Raw genomic sequence first — 7,943 nt, 5'->3', positions numbered from 1 at the left:
CACACCTCCCACAGGGACACCATCATCATTCTCAGCCCTAGTTGGGCTTTCCCTCCAGCTACAGACAGAGACACCACCTCCCTCTGCCCAAGCCCGCTTAGATACACCAGGGGCACTTCCTCAGTCAGTGCTAGGGATGAAGCCCAGCAGCCCATCACCCTGGTACTGCACAATCCCACACTGCTTGGAGCAGAGCTTCTGTCCCCTCTCACATCTTGCCACCCACACAAGTACCAAAACCTCTCTGCTGAACTCCCAGCTAGGTAGCTGTTCCAGCACTCTCTAATCAGCAACCAGCTAACAATTAAACCTGCAGGCCCTTTTTAATCAAGAACTTGTCAATCAGGAAACAGCTGGGAAGAGATACCAGTTGCAGAAGCCCCTAAAGGCTATCAGGATCAAAAGGTTTTATATAAATAGTTTAGTAAGTTTAAAGTATGAAGCAAGGCAGAGCTGCAAAAAATATTGAGCAAGCACTAAATGCCATAAATGGATCTTTTCTCCTCTTCTGCAGGTGAATAAAGCTACTCTAAAACATTTCTTCCTATTAATATGTAAACAGTAGCTTAATTGTTAACATGTGTATGTGTCTGCCTTTATGGCTTTCTCATATTGTTAGAGTATTGGTATGAATGTTGATGGGCTTGGAACCTGGGATGAAGAGTTACCAGGCAGTAGCAGCTTGTTTTTAAAGTAAAATAACTGATTTTGGCCCAGATGAGGTAAGAGACGTTGCACCAATATTGCTGAAACATGACTCATTTTTCTCTTATTCACCTTAAAGCAGGAAATCTGTACTAAAATTTTATTTCAGGAGAAAAGGGGGAAACATTTTAACAAGTTCCTTTTCTTTACAACTCACAATTTCAGGCAAGATAAGCCCAGAAGTGTGAAAGTTAGTGATAAAAATGAATTAACAGAAAGTGGTGATAAGGAGACGAGATATATGAAATAAATAGAGTTTATTACTTCTCCCTGTAGTTTTTCCCCTAAAATGTTAAAACATGGTATGTTAAAACATCGGAAATGTTGTTGTGAGAAATATCATCAAGAAAATTCCCACGTGATCATTTCCGTCATATCTTACATGTCACTTTGTTTACAATTTTTGTGTGACCTCTGTGAGCCCTTTTAGAAGCGGTTATCTTTGTCATTTACTGTACATCCTCTTTTTGCTTTCTTTGGTGAACAGAAGTGCTGCATCTCCATATCAGTGTAGCTAGATCAAAGTAACCTTGAAAGTAATGTTGGGGTTTTTGTTTTTTCATGAAATCCTACAAGTCAATAGTTGCTTGTTTTAATATATTCCACTGTAAATTTGAGAAATATCTGCACAACATATTTCACCCTAACTCATTTCCATTTTTATGGTAGTCTTCAGTTCAAACTGAATTCATTCTTGGCTGATGTATGAAATTGCCTTTTCCCCTGTAGCAGCCAGTACTGTACTGTTTATTAGCACCTGAGTGACCTCCAGTGGTATACCTGCAAAAAGTGCATCCTATCTGCCACGCAATCAAGGATAGCTGAGGACGTCTGGAAGTCTCTAGTATGTTAAAAAGCGCTCCTGAAAAGATAATTCACTCCTTCTGGAAAACATCAGTGCTTTTGTTAGCAGAGACATTCCATTTCACTGTAACTTCCAGAAATACCTTTAGGCTAATCTGTAAACTGGTTAATAGTAGTACCTGTGTCCCTATCTGGGAGAGGGAGGAACCCCCCACAAAAGCTTGTTTTGCTAAAGTGTACCAAGCCCCTCTCACCCATCTGCCTTTTCACTTTTCAGTAGCAGGCAAATACCATTTTAAATAGTATTAGTTTATTTATATTGGAGACCTCTTCCTAAATAGTGTAATAAAGTAAGTGCTGAATGCTGGGATATGATGTTGAACTTAAGACTCTGGAGCTTTTCTTCCAGCTTTTCATCCTCAGATTATCACTCTGATGTCTGAATGGCTTATTCAAAGGCAGCACAAGTATTCTCTAAAAGTATTAGACCATTTTAACCATATTTACGTAATATTGATTTAGGTGCCTAACTTTATGCCTTTAAACCTATGACTTGTAAGCCACTATGGGTAAGTCTGAGCTCAAGAGTCAGTAATGGTCATCGAAATATGAAGCTGCTTATGAAAAAAATGGTGTTTAGAGTATCTATGTTCCACAAATCTTAAAAAATCATTAGGAAATGCCATCATATTTGACTTTCAGACCTGCTTCTTCCCCAAAGACAGGCCTCTCTTGAAATTTGACAAAGAGGCTGGTCACGAGAGTTCATTGTAGCTACAGGAGGCACCTGGGTTCTCCAGTTCTCTCACACCAAGGAGGTCTTGCAGTGCACCTATTTCCGCCTCAAAATGCAAGTATCTCTCAGAAAGAGGCCCATTTCACATTCACAGATGATAAGAGAAATGAGACCTATTTGACCCGTTGTCTAAAGTAGGCTTTTCCCTCTTTATTCCACTTCATGCTAAGGAAATTTAAGCTATTTTCCATAAGTGTTATGATCTATGCATGCAAGATGCAGGGAACATCCGTTCTGGTCTGTCAGATTTTATGAGTCTTCACTTCCTTCAAGTTTGAGGGACTGCAGGGGGATAGCTTGCAGTATCTAGGACTTCTTTTCTTCTAAGAAGACTCCACATGCAGTGGAACATAAGTGAACATCTTTTTTTTTTGGAGGGCTGTGCTGGAAGAGCAAACTGTCTTCCCCCCTGCCCCTTTAGAGGCCAATACATTTTTATACAGTAGAAAGTAGATTTTTTTTAAATGACTCTGTTCAGCCTGGGGAGTCTTACCAATTTTAATTTAGAAATAAGGCAAATATGTCAGAAATCAAATGTTAGGGGAAGGAAACGGGTTAAGGAGACATGAAATTGCTTTTGCAGTTGGTTCAACAACTTCCCCACGTACACACCCTGAAAGATGATGTCTCCTTGAAAGGGTCTGTAGGCCCAGCAAAGAGGTTATCCGTAATGTGCTTCTTTTAGAGACATAAAAAGGCATGGTTAGACTCCATGAAGGAATGCAGGGAACACATTGCTGTGCTCACTCCTGTATTCATCCAGCACAGAGCAGTTCTCTGCAGATAACAGCTCAGAATCCCAAAGTTATAGCCGCATTACCACAATGCCGTAGCTGAGCTAGTAAGTCCCATTATTTATTAAGGTTACATATTGGCATAGTTCTGTGCTGAGCTGGGTCTGTGGGAGCACCTCTCTAGGTCTGGCGTGAGCTCAAAGATCTCTGCTCAAAGCACTGCTGAGGTGTGCAGGTAAGCGAGCAGAGGAGCTACAGCACAAAAGCAGATGTCTGTGCTCTTCTGCAGCACTGAAATGCGCAGACAGCCCTGCACAACAGCACAGCCCACAGAGCCTGAAGTTTTACTGTGTACATGAAGTTGGAAACAAAGCCATAAAAGAGATTTGCATGTACATTCCTTATTCTTCCATCTGGAATAAACGACTTGGTTCCATTCGTGAAGGAGAGCAATTATTTATGATTCGTTTTCCAACTCCACATAATTACAGAGATATTCTCTTTGGCAGAGATACTTTCACAAACCACTCTTCAGAGGTTTTTTAAATAGCACAATTACTCTCCTGTGCTGTATCAGTTTCCGAACTATCCTCAAATACAGTGATCTACTATATGACTTAAAACTAAACACCATGCTATATAATAAATGAATTTCCTGAGACAACTGCGGGACCTCTTTTTTACATACATCTGGCTTGCTATTTTTTATAAAGACTGATGCTTGGGAAAGCTTCTTTTGAGTAAGCTGGAACTGGAGAATAGGATATATTGCATGTAGTTTTTATTTTGTATATTATTTATTCAGCTAGCTAGCCCACAAGAGAAACCTGGTAAAACACCTGGGAAATGACGACTCAGTATCAAACAAATGTAGGAACAGATGAGTCTTAAAAGACATTGCTCCCTCTTGGTACAGAAATAAAGTCATTGTATTTTAAATGTTTTCTGTTAAAACTGCATTAATGAGTTTTCATAAACAGAGTGCAACACAAAGACCTGCTATGAATTAAAAAACATATGTATGTTGGTGGCTTCTCTCTCCATTTGCTTTTTTCTTTCCCTAGTGATGTCTGAATACCAAAATGTTCCGGATTTAATCTCTGATCCTCCAAATGCTTAATTACACAAGTAGTTCTATTAAGGAGGCACCTTCAGATGAGTCAGGTTAAATGCTTCTAGCATTGTGGTCTTGTTTTTATTCTTTGCATCCTTAGAGGCAGAAGATGCTGCCTTTTGGAGTTGTTTGCACAATTTGTCTCTGAAGGAATAGGCAGGGCAGTATCTGCACAGATGCACAGCACTGACTTCACGTTACTAGAAGTTCCTGAGAGCCACAGGAGATGTGAGTGCTCCAGTGGAAAAGTCAGTACAAGGTACCAGGCTAATACTCTGTTGCAGGGTTTTCCTTCTGCACCAACCTCATGGCAGCAAAGCCTTCATGGGCTACTGCTGACGGTTGCTCACAATCTCTTTCTCCTCCTTCACTAAGTTAATTATTGAACCTGAGCATTTCTCACAGCAGCGGAAGATGAATTAGGATGGAGCAGTACCTCACCCGAGGAACCCAATCTCTACAGGATTCATGGGGTTAAACCCAGTGGAATTGTCAGTTGTCTTTGCCCCTGGGGGAAATGTGGAGAGAGTAGTCCTATATTGTCTTCTCACAGAAGAAGTCAGGGTGGATCTGGTCTTTACCATGGCTTTTTAATGCCTTTCCCAGCTTGTCATATGCATCAGGTAGTAGCTATCACCAGCAAATTTGCTGCTACGCTGTTCAGGCGAAGCTTCCTGCTTAGCTAAGGACACAGGTTTGGGGGCTCATGTTAAAAAACAAATCAGCCAACTTCCTTTGAATGCAGACAACGATACTGATGGTGGATTTCCCCTTTGCAGAGTACAGAGGCTTAGGTTAAAAGGGTTAAAATCTGAAAAGCAGATTGGCAGGATCCCAAAGAGTTCATGTGAGATCCTGCTGTTTCAGAGATGGGGAAGTGTCTTTGCAGGTGCCTTCAGAAGTAGGGTTAGTGGGGTTTCTAGCCAATACTGTCCCAGCTGCAGAAGTAGAAGAGAAGAGGGGAACAGTAATTTTCTGCTGCCACATGATGCTGAAGTCACCTTTAAACATACGAGGCTGCTGGGACTTTCCTTTCAGTGGGGATTCAGGCAAAGGCGGAGGCTGCAAGCCCCCCAAGAGGGGTAAGGTGCAAGGAAAAGGGGGGGAAACAGCAAAGAATGTGAATCCAAGCCTCTGCAAAACTACTCAAACTTCATCTAGTAAGCGCTTTGGTGTTTTGATTATAGTCCAATATGCTTCTGAAGGATAAAGAAACTGAACATGGTCCTGAGCGAGGGGTTAGAATCAGAAAGCCCAGAATGCTTTCAGGCTTCTCTCCAGACACTTTGTGAGAGGTATCAGATCTCCACAGAAAGCTGGACTGTAAAATTCAGTGATCCACTAACTCCTTCCTATACACCAGAATACAGTATTTGCTTTGTTCAAAGCTTTCATGCTGTTCTCAGGTTTAAAGAGAAATGAACATTTTAATTTTTAATCACCCATAAAGAAGCTGTAAAAGATCAAGACCGGACCCACACCCCCTTCTGAACTCAAGAAAAACTGCTCCATTTTCTATTCTTACACAGCATTTTAATAGCAAAGCTTCCAGGAGACAGTCAGAAATCTACCTGACTGCTTTATTGTGACTAAAAAATGTGCAAAGTGAAGGGAAAAAACCCTACTGTTCTGAGTCAGCAAAAATTCACATTAACTTTGCACCAATATCAATGGCTGCACAAGGAATAAGGCTTTGGGAAAATCAGGAACAAAATAGTCACTGTTTTTTTTTCTTCTTCTTCCTTGTCAGAAGAACTGAACTCAAATGTTTCTTCAAACAGTTCTGTCTAAAAGTATTCCCAAACATTATTAAATGACAAATTTCCATGTTTTTCTCTTTTCGAAGGGTATGATAGGAATGACTGTTGCAGTGTTCTTCATTCTTGTTCAAAACAACAACTGCTGCTTCCTCCCCTCCCTCGATCACTGTAGATCATATTTAGGCAAATAATTTTGTGACTGTTTTCCCACAAGGTGTCACCATAGGTTAATACCACTACATACCATGACAGACCTTTATCAAAAGTTTACCCTTTTCATTTTTTAAGATTAAACAAAACAATCAAATCTACTAAAGTACATAAGCTTTCCTCCTTCAGTAATGAAGTCGATCAAATTGAAGAAAATTAAAATGGGAAAAAGTAAAATCTGCTTTTTAGAGTTGCATAAAAATGAAGAAACTGGAAAATAATTTCCTATGTCTTTTGTTTACTACGGAAACAACTTGAAACCCTTCAGAGACAACTTCTTCATTTCATCTGTGTTCAGCATTTTTTTTCGTATTATGAGCACACCACACTGTCTGGGAAGTCTATCTATTAGCTGATATTTTTTACAACTAGGAACACTCACATGTTAAGGATATGATTTCAACTTTGATCCTGGAAAGTGTCCTTAGGAGGAGAACCTGTGCTCAGCTGGAGTTCCAGGAAGCCAAAAGTGGCATCATTTTGAATGGAACAGTTTGTCCTTGCTCTTTCGTTACAAAGATTGAAATCCACTTTTGCTTGCTATCTCTGCTGTTTGTTTTTTCTGTTCAGTTAATTTGGGCAGTGAGAACAGATCAGAATCACAGAATCACAGAATGACCAGTGCTGGAAGGGACCTCTGGAGATCATCTAGTCCAACTCCCCTACTCAGGCAGGGTCCTCTAGAGTATATTTCCCAGGATCACATCCAGGCAGGTTTTGAATATCTCCAGGGAAGGAGACTCCACAACCTCTCTGGACAACCAGTTTCTAAAAATTGAAGTATTTTGTAACTAAGCATTTCTCCTCACCTGCTCAGCACTGCAGTGTCTGGACTGGAAAACACTGCAAGAGAACTATTTAAGTCCTCAAACCCTCTTTGTCACATTCAAAGCAATTTTATTTGTTGCATTCACTGAATTTAAATTCACTAGAGTGCATCTGTATCAAAAATATATACATATATATAACATTGTGGGATTTTGGTTCAGGTGTCTTAGCAGTCTTCGTAACAAGCATACTTTTTCACAAATGATGTTCTTTATGTTCTGTGTGTCCTTTGATTGCATGACAAGATTGGATAAATCGGTTGAAACCTTCTCCGATGTCTCCAGCGGTAATGAAGCTCCTACCAGATGGAGAGGCGCTTCCTCCAAGGGTGGTCACCTCCTCTTGGCAGCTGCCTGCTGGGCTGGGCTGCACATGCTTGTTACTGGTAGGAGCTTAACAGACATTAACGCTGACAGAGTTAGAGTGTGATACATTGGCTTTTAGTCACATTATTTCTGCAGGCCAGTAGGAGTAAAAAGCAGAGACTGTGGTCTCTGCTGTCACTGTGGTGGCAGTTTAGGAAAGTTGTTCAAAGAAATAGTAAGATCCTCCTTTTAAAGATTATTTTTTGGAATAGAACCACACCGAAAAATATTTTAGTGCTTACTGAGTGCAAAGAGAGATTTTATTTTGTGTTTCATTTTGTCATTTTAGAAGGAAGACCCATATTCCTAACCCAAACTGGTATTTACAGTATAATTAATGTAAGAGATATTATGGAAAAAAAAATCTTATTTCTAAATAGGTAAGGGAAAATTTTCCAATGAAAGCACATGAAATTTTACCTCAGTGATGCTTTAAAAATGACCAATCTTTTAAACAGCTTTGGACGTTCCTATACCCGGGGGAACTTTCCTCTTTCTCTTTCTCGTCCATTAGCACCAAGTTTGTGCCCTGTGGGCAGGCGCGTCGCATAAGGAGGGGAAAATAGGTCCCACCTCCTCCTCCTCCATATCTCGTCCTGGCTCCATCCCCAGGTGGGCAGCATTTCA

The sequence above is a fragment of the Struthio camelus genome, chromosome 1, assembly GCF_040807025.1.
Source record: "Struthio camelus isolate bStrCam1 chromosome 1, bStrCam1.hap1, whole genome shotgun sequence".
Lineage (NCBI taxonomy): Eukaryota > Metazoa > Chordata > Aves > Struthioniformes > Struthionidae > Struthio > Struthio camelus.
Note: the sequence above shows the minus strand (reverse complement) of the source record.